The following is a 17,442-nucleotide window of genomic DNA, read 5'->3' on the forward strand; positions in this document are numbered from 1 at the left end:
GACACGCCCCCCGAAGTGACCAGACCATGGGGGTAAGTTATGTGCAGGATATATATGTTTTAACTGGGGGGGGTTATGTTTCCTGCCTCTCGCCCCCCCCCACCCCTTTGCCCCTGGGTGTTGTTCTGACCTTCTGCGGCGTCTGCGGCGGTTTCTGTGCACCAGGTCGTAGGCTAGGAGGGCCGGGATGACACATAGGATGGGGTCCATGGCTGTCCGTCGCTTACCGGTACTCCTTCTTCGCTTCGTCCTCAATTTCCCGGCAGTTTTTGGCTGCCGTAAAAAATGGTCCGTGCGGAGTGACGTAGGCACGAATCGTACTTGCTGGTTCGTAAAACGCTGCCTGACTCCGTCCGGACGTCACGTACGCGATGTCCCGGATCGGAATTGTGGGTATTTATTTCCCGGTCGGTGTTTTGTACGACTCGTACGGAAATGGTATTTCTGTACGAATCGTACTTGCGGGTTTGTAAGGTGGTTTTCCCGGGTACGAGTCGTACGGAGAATACGCTCCGTACGACCATTCGTACCCGGGTTTTACAGGATCGGAATCGGCACCTCTGTGGCAGAGCGGAATTGACCAGCCCCCGCCTCCCAACTGCCCTATTAATAATTGATTACAACTTTAAAAAAAACATCTTTCAAGTAATTAAAAACACCTTACCTTAGCTGCAGCGTCCCCGGGCTGCCCTCCTCCTCTTCATTGCGTTCTCTGGGAAAACTGCACCTGTGCCCACACCCGCGCATGCGCATTTCTCACGTCCGGGCTGCGGTGAAAGTCGGGGTGATGCGTGTGCACTTTATGAGCGGTGCCCACGGCTTCTTTGCAGGTTGCGGCATTGCTATTTCCCTCTGTGGCAGCTGAAACAGCAGTCCAGGTGCAGGCAGACAGAGGAAATTAAGTCTTTGTATCCATGAGACTTCAGAACAGGAGGCAAGCTTTACACCAAGCCATTGGAAATCTTCTTCAAGCAGGATACACAGCACAGTTCAGTCAAGCCGTTGGAAATCTTCTTCAAGCAGGATACACAGCACAGTTCAGTCTTTGTCCTCTCCTTGGCAGAAACAGTCATTGCAGGCCAACCCCACACAGCACACAGGGGCAGTACTTCTCCTTCAGCTTTCCCAGCTTCTCTCCTTGGCTGCGGTTCCTCTTAAATCTAGAAGTAATCTAAAGTTCTGGGGTCTGTGTCCCAATATTTATACCACATTTTTCTTTGTTCTCTTGTGGCAGAGAGTCTCTTAGCTCAGTCCAAACCAGTTCTGTCCTCTCTGATCCAGTTTCCTGGCAGGAGGTGGAGACAGCATTGTGCCCAGGAGACAGGGTCCATTCAGGTGCAAGGAAATCTACTCCCACTACTCTAAATACAGCCTAGGTCTATTCAACTCAGGTCTGAGTCATCCAGGGAAGGCAGGACACACCTCAACCCCCCAGTGGATGTCTGCAGTGAATGCACATCACCAGCCCTTGTCACTCCAAAACCAGACAGTCAATCCACAACTCAGCAGAGGCACATAGGATGGCTAAGCAAGGAAATGCCTACTTTCTAAAATTGGCATTTTCAAACCCACAATTTAAAAACCATCTTTACTAAAAATGTGTTGTTAAATTCTGAGTTCAGAGAACCAAAACTCCATCTTCCTATCTTGTCCCCATTTGAAGTTATACATGTAAGCTGTTGCAAGGTATCTCCCATGCTATCCTATGGGACAGATATCCTTGTAATAGTGAAAATGGAAATGCTCAATATTGAACTACCAGGCCATGTCACAAACACTGGTACAGGTCCTCCCTTTCCCCCACACTGTACCCTGCCCACAGGGGTACCTTGGGCCTATCTTAGGAGTATCTTATATGTGAGAAAAGGGAAGGTGGGTGCACTTGCCAGGTCGACATGGCAGTAAAAACTGCATGCAGACACTGCAGTAGCAGATCCGAGACACCTTTGAAAGTCTGCTTGTGTGGGTGGCACAGTCAGTGCTGCAGGCCCACTAGCAGCATTTGATTTACAGGCACTGGGCACACACAGTGCACGGTTCTAGGGACTTACTAGTAAATCAAATAAGCCAATCATGGAAGCACCAATCCATAAACACAATTTACATAGGGAGCACTTGCACTTTAGCACTGATGAGCAGTGACAAAGTGTCCAAAACATCTAGACCAGCAAAAAAGAAATCCAGCACACAGCAAAAATACAGGAGGCAGAGGCAAAAAGACAGGGGAAACCACGTCAAGGATGCCAAGTCTAACATGTGTCCCTTCCAGCTGAAAAGTGGGGCAAACTACCCTCTCTCCTGGGAGTTCTCATCACTAATGCGGAAAAATCTGGACAGACCATCAGCACTTGCATGTTCTGTACCAGGGCGGTGCTCCACCATAAAGTCCACCCCCTGTAGAGAAATGGACCACCTCAACCTTCTGAGGGGCCTGTGATCGGTCTGAACCCGGAAGTGAGTCCCAAACAAGTAATTTCCCAAGTGTGATATAATTTGGATCCCTAAATGCTATTACTGCTGCCCATTGGGTTCTTAAGGAGTAAAGAGTCAAACCCATGTTGAAATGTTTCTTTAGGAATTCTGAAATTAAAACTGGCTCTGTTATATTCCCGAGTTAGACCCATGTAGCGAGGCAGCTATTCCTTACATTGTCCTAGAAAATACAATTTCAGAGGCGACATTTTGAACACATTTGCATGCATGACAATGTTGGATTAGTTTCTCTGAAACTACTTTGTTTATTGATCCAGCTTCGCACAACATTATCACAATGCCCTGAACATCATGTGCTATGCCTCTCTACGCGCTAGGTACAAAAGTCACCCTATCTTCATCCACGGGGCAACATCACTATCTACAGATCGTCCCTTGTGTCATCCCTTGTGGGAATTCTTGGCTCTACACCTACGCTCACTGTAGGTAGACTTAGAGTAGTGTTCGCTTAGTAGGAGAACATTAAATTACCGCATTACGTATGTGCCTGCATATATTCATTGCTTTAGCACCATGGTAGAAATGTATCTACTCTTTACCCTTTTGGTGCTTGTAATCTCCTTTATTTGCTTCTGTCTCCAAATCTTTGCAGCACACGTATTTTATGCAAGAATAACACACGTCCCACTGTGTATTCTCTGTATATTTCTCTAAGAACAAGTGAGCATGAGTGACTGAGGGAAAGATTCTGTACTGTTTCCATGATTCCTGAGGAATCAGGGTTGTCATGTTCAGTGGTTGCCACAAAGTGTTCACTCCCTGGTAAGTTAAGATGGCTTACAGTGGCACTGTGAGTCAGCTGGTCTATAGGCCAACATATCCTGTGGGGGTGTCTGGAATCAGTCTTGACACCAAGCACTTAGTTTATGTTGTCCAAACAATGCACAGATCCCACGGTTTGGTAGGATCTACACGACAGCTTGATTAACAATCCTGAAAAATTCCTCTTCTAACACTAAGGGGTCTACTAGTATGGCGGGCGGATCGCCACCGCCCAAACGGCGGTGGCGATCTCCCCGCCATACTACACCGCCTGCGTGCTAATTACCCCCCGCCATATCAGTATGGCGGGGGTACCGCGGCAGATGGGAAGACCGTCCGCCGCTTTTCCGCCCGGTTCGACTCGTCAACCGGGCGGAGAAGGGATTAATTTGGTAGCGGTGTCTGCTAGACACTGCCATCCATATTAGTATGCAGGCGGAGAGCAGCCTTTCCGTGGTGGGGGCAGCACGCGGAGTTCACAGTTAGGGGCCCGTTGCGGGGGGTGGGGTGTGCACATGGGGGAACCACTGCATTTGCATTCACAATGCGGCAGGCACCGCGCGGTGCCTGCCACTTTGTGCATGCAAATGCAAAACATGCATTTTTACAATTGCGGCGGGTGCTGCTAAGAGCACCGCCCGCCGCAATGTTAAAAATCTGCGATGTGCCCGCCACTGTGGCAGGCGCATCCTAATCTCCCCCACGGGACCGCCGCTCATATGGCGGGCGGTCCCGTTTTCCGTCAGGATGGCGGGCGGATCCTAATGATGCCCAAAGTATTAAAAGATCGTTAGTATTTTGAATACTCTTTTAAACTGATGGATGCCTAGTTTGTTGCAACAAAGAAGCCACCTCAGGCAAACAATCTTTTGCTTCCAAATTCAACCTTTCAACAACCAGGCCCCCCAACCTGAGCCTCTGAAGTGCTGGTAATGACAACATCAGAGATTTGAACAGGTAAGAGACTAGAGGAATCACACAAGAAGGGCACACCGCAAATTGCAAACTGCAGGAAAGTTGGAAATCCAGGGCAATGGTTTCACCCAGGGACCACCAAAAGAAGCCTCACCCTGTCTATTTTCACCATCTAAAAAAACGCTGTGAATTCGGGGATTTAGAGGAAAAGAAGATAGAAGCCCTGCTGGACACGTGAAAGACATTGCATCTACCTCCAGGCTCTCAGTGTGGGCATATTTTTCAGAACCTAGGAAGGAGGACATTCTCGTCTGAAGCCAACAGATCCACCAGCACAAGGTCAGACCACTTCACCAACTGCTGGAATGTCTGCTCCATCAATAATAAAGTGGATACCTATGGAAAGATCCTGCTGAGGTGATCTGCACTGCATTTTCCATCTTCAAGAGATAAACTGCCTTCAATGTTTACAAATTCTGTTCTGTCGAAAGACAAATTTATTGAACGAGAAGTTTAGTGCTTGGACTCAAACTCCCCTGATGATTTATGTAACTCAAAACAATCTTGCTGTTTGTTTTGATCTGAACCATCAGATGCTGAATAGAAGGGGAAAATCAGAGGAAAGTTAAGTAGATTGCTTTGCGCTTCCTCCAATTGAAGGATGCCCATCTCTTCTGAGGATACCACTGACCTTGTTCTGAAAACTGATGCAGGACTGCTCCCCACAACTCCAAGATAGCATCTGTGGTAATCAATTGGTTTGGAACGCTCTGAATGAAGAACCTTCTGTAACATCTCCTCTTGCAACCACCATTTCACCTACTGGCAAATATGGTAATCTATCAGGACTTCCTAGTTGTAATTCCCTGACCCTAGATCACCTTGCAAAAGGTGATTTATTGAGGGTACAAATGTAATCTTGCCCAATGAATTATCGTAATTGTAGAGGCCATCAACCCCTGCATCCTCAACCACTCTCTGATGCAGCTATGTTCAATAATGTCTGTCAAGTCCTTCTTGAGACTTTGAATCCTCGTCTGAGGAAGAAACACCTTACCCTCTTTTGTACTGGACAGTCCTCCATTGAATTGAAGGTACTGTGTGGGTTCCAACTGAGAAATGTCCTGATTCAGTAGCAGACCATGGGCACGTATGATCTTGCCCATCTTCTTGAAGTGATCTTTGCCTTCAAAAAGACTACCAAAGCCACCAGCCATCAAGATATGGAAACAGCTAAATGCCCCTATCATGGGTAAACCCCATCAAGGGAGCCATCACCTTTGGTGAAGACCCTAAGAGAGGATGCCAAGACAAAAGAATATACCTGGAATTGGAAATGCTCCTGGCCGATGCAGAAGTAAAGGTATTTCTGCAATGCAGGGTGAATTGGTACTTGGAGGTATGCATCCTGTAGATCTACAGAGGCAAAAGAAATCCTGTTTATTCGAGAATGAAACAGTCAATTTAAGGGTGTTAGAAATGGGGGTGTCTAGTTGGCAGTAGTATGCCCCCTGTATAAGTAGTGACCCTTCCTTCTAGTCAGGGTAAGTAAAGTACACACCTAAGTTTTCCTGTGCTCACCCTCTTGCTTGGCACAGTGCAGTCAGGCATACAGAGGCAATGTGTAGAGCATTTTTATGTAACACACAGTAACACAGTGAAAACACCACAAATGGACACTACACCAGTTTAGATAAATAAAGCATTTTTATTTAAACCAAACAAGACAAAAATGACAAAAATCCAACATGCATAACTTAACATATGACTTTTAAAAGGTAAAAAAAAAAACTGTCCATAGAAAACTATGGAAGCATCACTTTTAACACAAAGTACCTTGGATGTGTCAATATTGCAGGACAAAAGCAGGAGAGGTGAAGCATCAAACACAGAGAGGCAGCGGTTTCTTTACACACAAGGAAGGTGATGCGTCGGTTCCTTATTGTCAGAGAAGGTGATGCGTTGGTTCCTTGCTCCAGGGGAGGTGATGTGTCGGTTCCTTACAGGAGAGGAAGTGATGCATCTGTTTCTTACTGCGAGGAGAGGTGATGCATCTGTTTCTTACTGCGAGGCCTCGGTTCCTTACTGGAAGCCCAGCATCAAAGTAGATTTGGGGCACAGGTGCGATGAGTGAGAAAATCCATACCGTAAGGGTCAATGCAGTAGCGATCCAGGTGCTGCATCGATTTCTGCAGCTGTAGACAGGCGATGCATCGATTTTCCCAGGCGCACAGCAGGGCCTGCATCGGAGTTAGGGTGGTGATCTCAGACTTCAGACACTTGTCCCCTGAAGTCGTTGTGTGGTGGTTCTTTGGGCTGCGGGCAGGTGCTGCGCCAATTTCTTCAGTCGCATGGTAACAGTGCTTGTAAATTTTGCCTGCATGGCAGTCCTGTGTCAGAATAACAGGCGCTGGAAGGGCGATGCGTCGATTTTCACCAACAGGAGCAACTAAACAACCTCCAAAGGCCCAGAAATGGAGTTTGGCACCACAAGACAGGTCAGAACTCCCAGCAGTGTAGTTCAGGGATGCTGCAGGTGAAGTGTTTGTGTCACAGCAAAGTTCAGTTTTTGTCTTCTTTAAGGTAGAAGCAGGCAACTGTAAGCCAACCCAGCAAACCAACATACAGCAAAGGGGCGGTACTCCTCATAGCTCTTCTGCCTTTCTCCTTGCCAGAGGTTCCTATTAATCCACAAGTAATCTCAACGTTATGGTGTTTAAGGTATAATACTTATACCCCTTTTTCCTTTTGAAGTCCTTGTCAGAAAGTTTCTCTTGCTCAGCTCTCTACCCCCTGATCCAGCCACACTACACAGGGTGGAGACAGCATTGTGCAAGGCAGCCACAACCTATTCAGGTCTTAGTGACAACTTCTCCCATCCCATAGACAAGGATGACTAATCAGCATATGCAGGGCACTCATCAGCTCCTGTTGTGCGAGTGTCTGGACTCTGGAGTCAATGCATAAGCAGCCCCTGTCAGTCTAAAACCAGATGTTGATCCACAAACATGCAGAGGCACACAGAATGGCAAGGCAAGAAAATACCCACTTTCTAAAACTGATATTTTCAAACACACAATTTAAAAACCATCATCATTAAAAGGTGCATTTTTAAATTCTGGGTTCAGGGAACCCAAACTCCAAATCTCTAGCTCTTCCCAATTGAAAGTTACACTTGTAAGATGTTACAATGCAGCTCCAATGATAACCAATGGCAAAGCTAGTCCTTACAATAGTGAAAAACAAAATGAACAGTATTTCTCTATCAGGACATGTAAAACACGGTAAACAGTCTAAATATCGACTTTTTTTATTTCGACAGACAATAATATCGAGTTCAAAATTTCGGAGGGACAGAATATCTAAATCAAGAATATCGATGACCAGAATATCGATCTGAAGGTAAGAAATATCTTTTTTGTTAATATCGAAGTTAGTAATATCGATAGCAAAAATATCGATGTTACTAATATCGATATTAATATTAGTGTTATGTATTTTATGTAATATGTTTGTTTTTAAAATTTTTGTTGATTATTGTACTAGTTTTAAAATATATGTATTACATTTTTAGAAGTTAGTAATAATTTATTTAAGTAAATAATGCAGTTTAGTACTGTAGCGGGTTGTGGGTTTACAGGGGAATAGGGTGGGAAGTAATTTAATTATAGTAAATTATTTAAATATTTTTTAGGATTTATCAAATATTTTTAAATACATTTTGCGTTTTAGTTCTGTAGCAGGTTGTGGGTTTATAGGGGAATAAGGTGGGAAATAATTTAATTGTAATTAAGTCAATATGTCATTTTTATTTATTGGTATTGATAAATATTTTTATGTTAATTAATTATTAATTGGTAAGTAATTTGTATTAATTGTTAATTAATTTGTATTAATCGGTAAAACATTTTTATTAATTCATTAATTGGTAATTATATTAAGTGTATTAGTTTATTATTGAAGTGTGTTGTGAGGTTATAGGGTAATAGGGTGGGAAGTAATTTAATTGTAATTAAGTAAATCTTTTTTTAGTGTTGAGTATTGATAATTAAATTATTGTTATTCAATTATTAATTGGTAATACATTTTTTATAATTATTTAATGTTTTTAAATAATTGTTCATTAATTATTTGGTAATTAAATTTGATTTTTTTATAATTTATTGGCATTTATTAATAATGTATTGTTCCTTAATTATTAATTGCTTAACGTTTTTTAATGTTTTTTGGTATTGCAATTTTTGTATTTTTTATTATTATTTGTTAAGAAATTTTTAATAATTAATATTTAATTGTATTTATTTTAATAGTTAATTAATTATTAATTGGTAATTATTTTTAAATAATTATTTATTGGTATTGTTAATTAATTTGTAGCAATTCAATAATTAAATTGTGATATTTTTTTACAAAAAAGTTAATTATTTGAATTATTAGTAAGTTGTTTTGACCCCTATACTATCCAACACTTTCCCTACTGTTGCACCCTCTGGAGTTGGAATAGTAATTTTAACCCCTACGCTATCCAACACTTTCCCTACTGTTGCACCCTCTGGAGCTGGAATAGTAATTTTAACCCCTACTCTATCCAACACTTTCCCTACTGTTGCACCCTCTGGAGTTGGAATAGTAATTTTAACCCCTACGCTATCCAACACTTTCCCTACTGTTGCACCCTCTGGAGTTGGAATAGTAATTTTTACCCCTATGCTATCCAACACTTTACCTACTGTTGCACCCTCTGGAGTTGGAATAGTAATTTTAACCCATACTCATTGCAAAACTTTCCCTACTGTTGTACCCTCTGGAGTTGGACTAGTAATTTTTACCCCTACGCTATCCAACACTTTCCCTACTGTTGCACCCTCTGGAGTTTGGAATAGTAATTTTTACCCCTAAGCTATCCAATATTTAGGTGCCAATTACGATCCGGTAAAAAATTCCCCTGTGCGACTCGTATCCGGTCTTTTTACCGTACGAATCGTACAAGTGCCGTACGAACTGGCAATCACGATTCGCATGGGAAAAAGTCCATACGAACCGCATTGGGAATCATTCCCCACACGTCCTCGGGTCGGAAAATGTGTCCGACACGTCCTCGGACGATTTACCGTACATACGTGAAAAGTCAAGTCCGACCGAGGAATCACGATCCATCCCGTGCGTCCGAGGTTACAACCGTATGGAAAAAACACCGTCCGCACCGAACTCCTATAGCAACCATGGAGACATGTGCCCGCATACGCGCCCAACACTCCCCCCAGCCCCCATACGTCCGACACATACCCCCCGTCCATGTACACCCCAGTACGTTCGAGTCCTACCCCCCACCCCTGTACGTGTCACACCCCCGTGTACCCACACCCCAGTACGTTCGAGTCCTACCCCCACCTCTGTACAAGCCGTACCACCGTCTATGTACACCCCAGTACGTTCGAGTCCTACCCCCACCCCTGTACGTGTCATACCCCCGTGTACCTACACCCCAGTACGTTCGAGTCGTACCCCCACCCCTGTACGTGTCGTACCATCGTGTACCTACACCCCAGTACGTTCGAGTCCTACCCCCCCACCCTTGTACGTGTCACACCCCCGTGTACCCACACCCCAGTACGTTCGAGTCCTACCCCCACCTCTGTACGAGCCGTACCACCGTCTATGTACACCCCAGTACGTTCGAGTCCTACCCCCACCCCTGTACGAGCCGTACCACCGTCTATGTACACCCCAGTACGTTCGAGTCCTACCCCCAGCCCTGTACGAGTCGTACCACCATCTATGTACACCCCAGTACGTTCGAGTCGTACCCCCACCCCTGTATGTGTCGTACCACCGTGTACCCACACCCCAGTACGTTCGAGTCGTACCCCCACCCCTGTACGTGTCATACCCCCGTGTACCTACACCCCAGTACGTTCGAGTCCTACCCCCACCCCTGTACGAGTCATACCATCGTGTACCTACACCCCAGGACGTTCGAGTCCTACCCCCACCCCTGTACGTGTCGTACCATCGTGTACCTACACCCCAGTACGTTCGAGTCCTACCCCCACCCCTGTACGTCTCACACCCCCGTGTACCTACACCCCAGTACGTTCGAGTCCTACCCCCACCTCTGTACGAGTCGTACCACCGTCTATGTACACCCCAGTACGTTCGAGTCGTACCCCCACCCCTGTACGGGTCGTACCATCGTATACCTACACCCCAGTACGTTCGAGTCCTACCCCCACCCCTGTACGTCTCACACCCCTGTGTACCTACACCCCAGTACGTTCGAGTCGTACCCCCACCCCTGTACGTGTCATACCCCCGTGTACCTACACCCCAGTACGTTCGAGTCCTACCCCCACCTCTGTACGAGTCGTACCACTGTCTATGTACACCCCAGTACGTTCGAGTCGTACCCCCACCCCTGTACGGGTCGTACCATCGTGTACCTACACCCCAGTACGTTCGAGTCCTACCCCCACCCCTGTACGGGTCGTACCATTGTGTACCTACACCCCAGTACGTTCGAGTCCTACCCCCACCCCTGTACGTCTCACACCCCCGTGTACCTACACCCCAGTACGTTCGAGTCGTACCCCCACCCCTGTACGAGTCGTACCACCGTCTATGTACACCCCAGTACGTTCGAGTCCTACCCCCACCCCTGTACGTGTCGTACCATCGTGTACCTACACCCCAGTACGATCGAGTCCTACCCCCACCCCTGTACGTCTCACACCCCTGTGTACCTACACCCCAGTACGTTCGAGTCCTACCCCCACCTCTGTACGAGTCGTACCACCGTCTATGTACACCCCAGTACGTTCGAGTCGTACCCCCACCCCTGTACGTGTCGTTCCATCGTGTACCTACACCCCAGTACGATCGAGTCCTACCCCCACCCCTGTACGTCTCACACCCCCGTGTACCTACACCCCAGTACGTTCGAGTCCTACCCCCACCTCTGTACGAGTCGTACCACCGTCTATGTACACCCCAGTACGTTCGAGTCGTACCCCCACCCCTGTACGGGTCGTACCATCGTGTACCTACACCCCAGTACGTTCGAGTCCTACCCCCACCCCTGTACGTGTCGTACCATCGTGTACCTACACCCCAGGACGTTCGAGTCCTACCCCCACCCCTGTACGAGTTGTACCACCGTCTATGTACACCCCAGTACGTTCGAGTCCTACCCCCACCCCTGTACGGGTCGTACTATCGTGTACCTACACCCCAGTATGTTCCGGTCCTACCCCCAACACAACCTCCTAAGTACGGAGCGCACCCCAGGCCCCAACATCACAACCGCATGTACGAGTCGTACCAACCCACACACAAGGACAGCACCGTACAACCAAATGGCCCATGTACACACCGTACACACGCTCAAAACGCACGTACGCAACCAGGCCAAAACTAAACAACACAATAATACACCATACGAATGGCACAAAGCCACTAAACATGGCCAACAAACACTAAAAAAACACCTTCACTGACCTGCAACTGCCAAAGACAAACAGAGGCCCAAAACACCACCACTACTTATAACACACCCACCCAAACTTCAAACACTGCCACGCCCACCCATGGACCAATAAAAAGGGCCCACACACACAAACCATGAGCCTTTGCAACAGACTCACTGCTGCCAGACACCACAGAACCATACTACAAGCTACACCACACCTTACACTTGTACACCTTCACACAACCACCTTCACAGACACACCCTCATCACATTCACACACACACACACAACCATCCACACCCCCCCAACATCCACACACACCCCCCACCATCCACACCCACACCCCTCACCATGCCCACTACCAAGAATCCAAAGTTCAGTAACCGAGAGTTGGAGGTCCTTGTTGATCAAATCCTCAGAGTCGAGCCACAGATCTTTGGAACATTGGTCAGAAACACCAGCCTGGCAGCAAAAACAGCCATGCGGCAGACCATCGTCGATGCTGTGAATGCTGTTGCGGACACCAGAAGGACCAGGCAGGAATGCCAGAACAGGTGGTACGATCTGCGGAGGAGGGTCAGAGCCAAGAGGCAGGAGGAACACGACCAGGCCAACGCCACCGGAGGAGGGCCCTCCCGCAGACCTGTACAATACCATCCCTGGGAGGAGAGGGTGATGGCCATACTGCCGGTGGAGGCAGTCGAAGGATTAGAAGGACTCCGCGACCCGGGTGAGTACACAAACAATGCACCTCACATGGGGGGAACGACATCCACAACCAAACCCACAAACAGGCACGCAACCACCACAAGCTATCGCATGACTCAACCACACTCCATGAACACGCACATGCCACTGCTGCCACCATGCCCCATGCACCCAGCTGGACAATGTCAAGTCACAGGCCACAGAAGACAACAACACATGACACGGTAACCCGGATGGCGGGAGGCTGGGCCCCAATAATCACATAGTGCAACTCCGAAGCAGGCAACAATGCACTCTGCCCATATGGGCTAGGTCACAGCCAGACAAACAGTGTGTCCCAACACAGGAATGACTTGCCAGCAAATGGCGGACGCCTTGCATCAACACATGGGGGTGAAGGCACTGTTTTGCACATGACAGCAGCTAATGAACAGGCAACATTGTGAAAGAGTGGCAGCACACACCACCACAGCAGCAGCGCACAGACACACATCACACCCAATGGGTGCCTGGAGATCAGAAACAAACTCACATCAACAAGCCAAGTGCCACTCAAAGATCTGCTAACAGTGTGTGCCCAGGAAGCTGGGCTGAGGTGACAGAGGGTGACACACGGAGGGAGGGAGAGGGGGACACAGAGGGAGGGAACGGGGGACACAGAGGGAGGAAGAGGGGGACAGAGAGGGAGGGAGAGGGGGACACAGAGGGAGGGAGAGGGGGACACAGAGGGAGGGAGACACAGGGACACGGACAGAGGGAGGAGGCTGACACATGGAGGGAGGGAGAGGGGGACAGAGAGGGAGGGAGAGGGGGACAGAGAGGGAGGGAGAGGGGGACAGAGAGGGAGGGAGACGGACAGAGGGAGGAGGCTGACACACGGAGGGAGGGAGAGGGGGACACAGAGGGAGGGAGAGGGGGACACAGAGGGAGGGAGAGGGGGACAGAGAGGGAGGGAGACGGACAGAGGGAGGAGGCTGACACACGGAGGGAGGGAGAGGGGGACACAGAGGGAGGGAGAGGGGGACACAGAGGGAGGGAGAGGGGGACAGAGAGGGAGGGAGAGGGGGACAGGGAGGGAGTGGGGGACAGAGAGGGAGGGAGACGGACAGAGGGAGGAGCCTGACACACGGAGGGAGGGAGAGGGGGACAGAGAGGGAGGGAGAGGGGGACAGAGAGGGAGGGAGACGGACAGAGGGAGGAGGCTGACACACGGAGGGAGGGAGAGGGGGACACAGAGGGAGGGAGAGGGGGACACAGAGGTAGGGAGAGGGGGACACAGAGGGAGGGAGAGGAGGAGAGAGAGGGAGGGAGAGGGGGACAGAGAGGGAGCGAGACACAAGGAGAGCAAATCAGCCGTGTGGCGTGTGCGAATGTCTGCTCGTCAGCAGGTAGACTGCGTGCATGTAGACAAGGGTGGCCAGTGCCAGAACCCCCCCTCTTCACCATGGCAAAACATAGGGCCATGTCACAACCTGTTCACGAGCACAAGGACAGCTACCTGGATCATATAAGTGTGTGGATCCACTCCATGTGCACATGTACAGTGCTACACGGAAGGCGCCAATGCATGGCTCGCCACACCTGCCCACTCCACTGCTGACTGCAGTCACATTTGACGCAGCAAGTAAGACTGTGCCACACATAGTTAAAGGGGCCAAAGTGGTGCCCAAGGGACACACCCATGCACAAGTGCACTGTGAGTGGAATGCAAGACAGATCCTAATTCCAAGAGGAAATGTGCCAACTTTGAAACTGATGAAACATGGATGTTGCATGTACCAAAATTAACATTGTCTCTCTCACACACAGGTCAACGTCGTGGTGCACCCCCCAACACTGGGGGGGAACACTCACAGGACCTAGATCTGCAGGAGCCCGATCCCACCGGCAGCGACCACTCTCACCACTCTGTGGACGACCCTGACCGACCTGGCCCCTCTGGTGTCCAACCACCTGCAGCACCTGCGTCAGGTACAACTGTGCCAACCACCACCCCCACTCCTGCCACATCCCAGGAGACACCCAGGATCCCTGCCCCAACACCACAATGCAGCCAGGCTCGCCAGGAGGGACACGGTGTCCCGGGCACCCAGGAGGAGGCAGGCGACAACGCCAATGCCACCCCTCAGGGGTCCCGGAGACCCGATGTGCCCACAAGGGCAGGCCAGGTGCAAGTGGGCAGGGGTGGTGGGAGTGGAGGACGGCGGAGGCGCGAGCCTGACCAGTTGGCTGGGGATCCGGTATTTTCCCATGTCTGTAACATCCTGGACTCATACCGGCAGGACACCACGGGCATGGCCCAGGTTGTGTCCGTACTCGAGGGGATCAAGGCCCAGCAGGCCCAGCAACATGCGGAGCTACATGCCTGTCTACTGCAACACCAACGGAGGATGGAGGACAGACAGGCTGAGCAAGTGACGGCATTCCAGGGGATTCACGCTACACTCAGTCGGATGGCCGACATCATGGCCGACCCTCCCTGTGCCAGAAGGCGGAGAACATCACCACCCACAGGGAGGGTTCAGGAGGAGGAGGAGGAAACATCCGACGGAGCATCCCAGACGTCGTCACGGCCTGCTGCTGAGGTTCCCCGCAGGAGGCCGGGTCGTCCACGGAAGGACCGTGAGGGTCGGCGCTACATCACCATCTCCCAGGACACCTGGCCTGGCACCTGGCCCACTGGAGCAACAGCATCACAGCATCAAGAGACATTCTCTGCCACATGGCCCTGCTGGTCACTGGCTGACCAATGTTGACAAAGACTGTGGCATGGACTCTGAGGATTTCCAATGGCAAGGACACCAACTCCCCTACTGAACTTTGGATTCCAAAATCCCGGAAATACCCTCACTTTGCCCCCCCCCCCCCCCCCCCATAATAAATCACATTATGAACAGTAGATGCCTGCTGGTTGCATAATTACCTAACATGTGTCTTGTAAAGTCTAAACATGCCTGAGTCATCTATTGTCTTCAACCATCCACACCCTGGGGCCTGAGTCTGGCACAGGACACATGGGTCACAGTGTATTAGGCAAGACAGACATGGAGCACCATACACACCCATGATGGGCCCAACCAGCTGAGGGGGTCGCCGAACAACCGTGCTGACACACACATTGAGTACAGCAACAGTCATGCGCAGAGGTCAGGGATCCAGTCCAGTGTCCTGGGGGGCACCCAGGTATGTGTAGACAGGTGGCAGAACCATGTGCTGCAAGCTTGAGTCCGGTGGATGCAGAGAATGGGGGCCTGGCCAACGTTGGATGCATGGGGATGGCACATGTCACAATACCCACACAGTCATGGACATCATGCCCAATACACAGTCTCAGCCCACACACACAGCTTGCATCTTGCAACTCGACACATTGACACATAGCCACAATCAGGGAATACCATGCCAGACATGCAGGATGCACCGTGGCAACACACCAGCATTGACTGAGAAGAGGCACCTTGGAGGCATAGGCACAGCTTTATTAGTCATGTATTTGGGATTGCAGAGGCAACTCGAAGTACACATGAACACATCATGTTGAGTAACATGTGGGTCCAACACTGGCACCCCCCTTCAGCAGCACACATGCGTGTTTGCCATGGAACTGGCACACAAGCGTCGGCTAACAGCTAAATACCCACAGCTGCACACGGAGAGCCTGCCATACACCATAGATCCGCTGATGTCGAAGTCCCACACCATGTCAAGCCAATGCTAACCGTATGTGGCCGATGGCAGTGTCACACACATTGATGCCATCATCACTATCCCCTATCCCATCACTGATGCCTGTCAACCAGGCAGACCATCTATTCAGGTGTACACAGCTGCATGTCGTGTCCCATGGGGATGCAACATGGCTGCAGAGGAACAACACATCAACAGGGGCAGTGTGCATACATCGTGAACAACTGCCACACCCAATACACCCCAGATGCATCCCTTACCCCATGGAGACTTCCAAACGTGTCCGTGCCTGTAACGCTGAGTCAGCCCACGATGTCATGTCCATGACGAATAGCAGTGCCACAACAATGCAACCAGCAGACGGCATGCGCAGGTACCTGGGGAAGAGAGACACACAAGAAGTCAGCCACAAAAAGCACAGCCACTTGCATGTGCATTTACTCGACACATGTATGGATGACAACATGCTAGGTCACAATTATGACTGGGGAAATACTACCATCACTGCCACCATCACTCCAGTGACACACCCACACACACCTCTGACTCACGTGCCATACATGCAGGTGGATACACACATCACAACGCATGCCACACGGGGACCAATGCGTGCACACTCAGACACTGGTACTCACCACTAAGCAAAGAAGTCGCGTATGAGCCGAGTCCGGATGTCCTCTTGCGGCTCCACATCCTCCACATCACTAGCCCCATTGCCAAGCCCTTCGTCCTCCACGGGTGGATGGTCCTCGTCATGTTGATTCAGGATGAGTGGCACAGCTCTTTCAACTGCCATGTTGTGCAGCATGCAGCAGACCATGAAGATCTTGCAGACCTTCGCCGGGGCATATGGGAGTGCGCCGCCGGTCTTGTGGAGGCACCTGAATCGGCTCTTCAGCATGCCAAACGTCCTCTCTATCACTCGCCTTGTCCGGCCATGGGCGGTGTTGTAGCGGAGCTGGGCCGGCGTGATGGGGTTGCGGAGAGGTGTCAGCAGCCAAGGCATGTTGGGATAGCCAGCGTCCCCTACATGGGAAGCACATGGTCATCGTTAGAAGTGGTGAAGCGGTCGTGCTGGTAGGCCATACAGAATACAGGACAGACAGACTGTACCCACCAACAACACATGCCCGTTCGTTGCGCAGCTGCATCATCATATCAGGCATCCCGCTACGCCTCATGATGTAGGCATCGTGTGCTGATCCTGGAAAACGAGCACAGACATGTGAAATCACCATGTTGGACAGACACACCACAAGGGCATTGATGGAGTGGTAGTGCTTCCGATTGCGGTACGCCACCTCCCGTGCGTGTGGTGGTACCAAAGCTACATGTGTCCCATCTATGGACCCAATGACATGGGGCATCCCTCCCAGGGCATAGAATCCACGCTTGACCTCAGTCATCTGTTC

This window comes from Triturus cristatus, chromosome 1_1 (genome assembly GCF_964204655.1).
Source record: "Triturus cristatus chromosome 1_1, aTriCri1.1, whole genome shotgun sequence".
NCBI classification, from domain to species: Eukaryota; Metazoa; Chordata; class Amphibia; order Caudata; family Salamandridae; genus Triturus; species Triturus cristatus.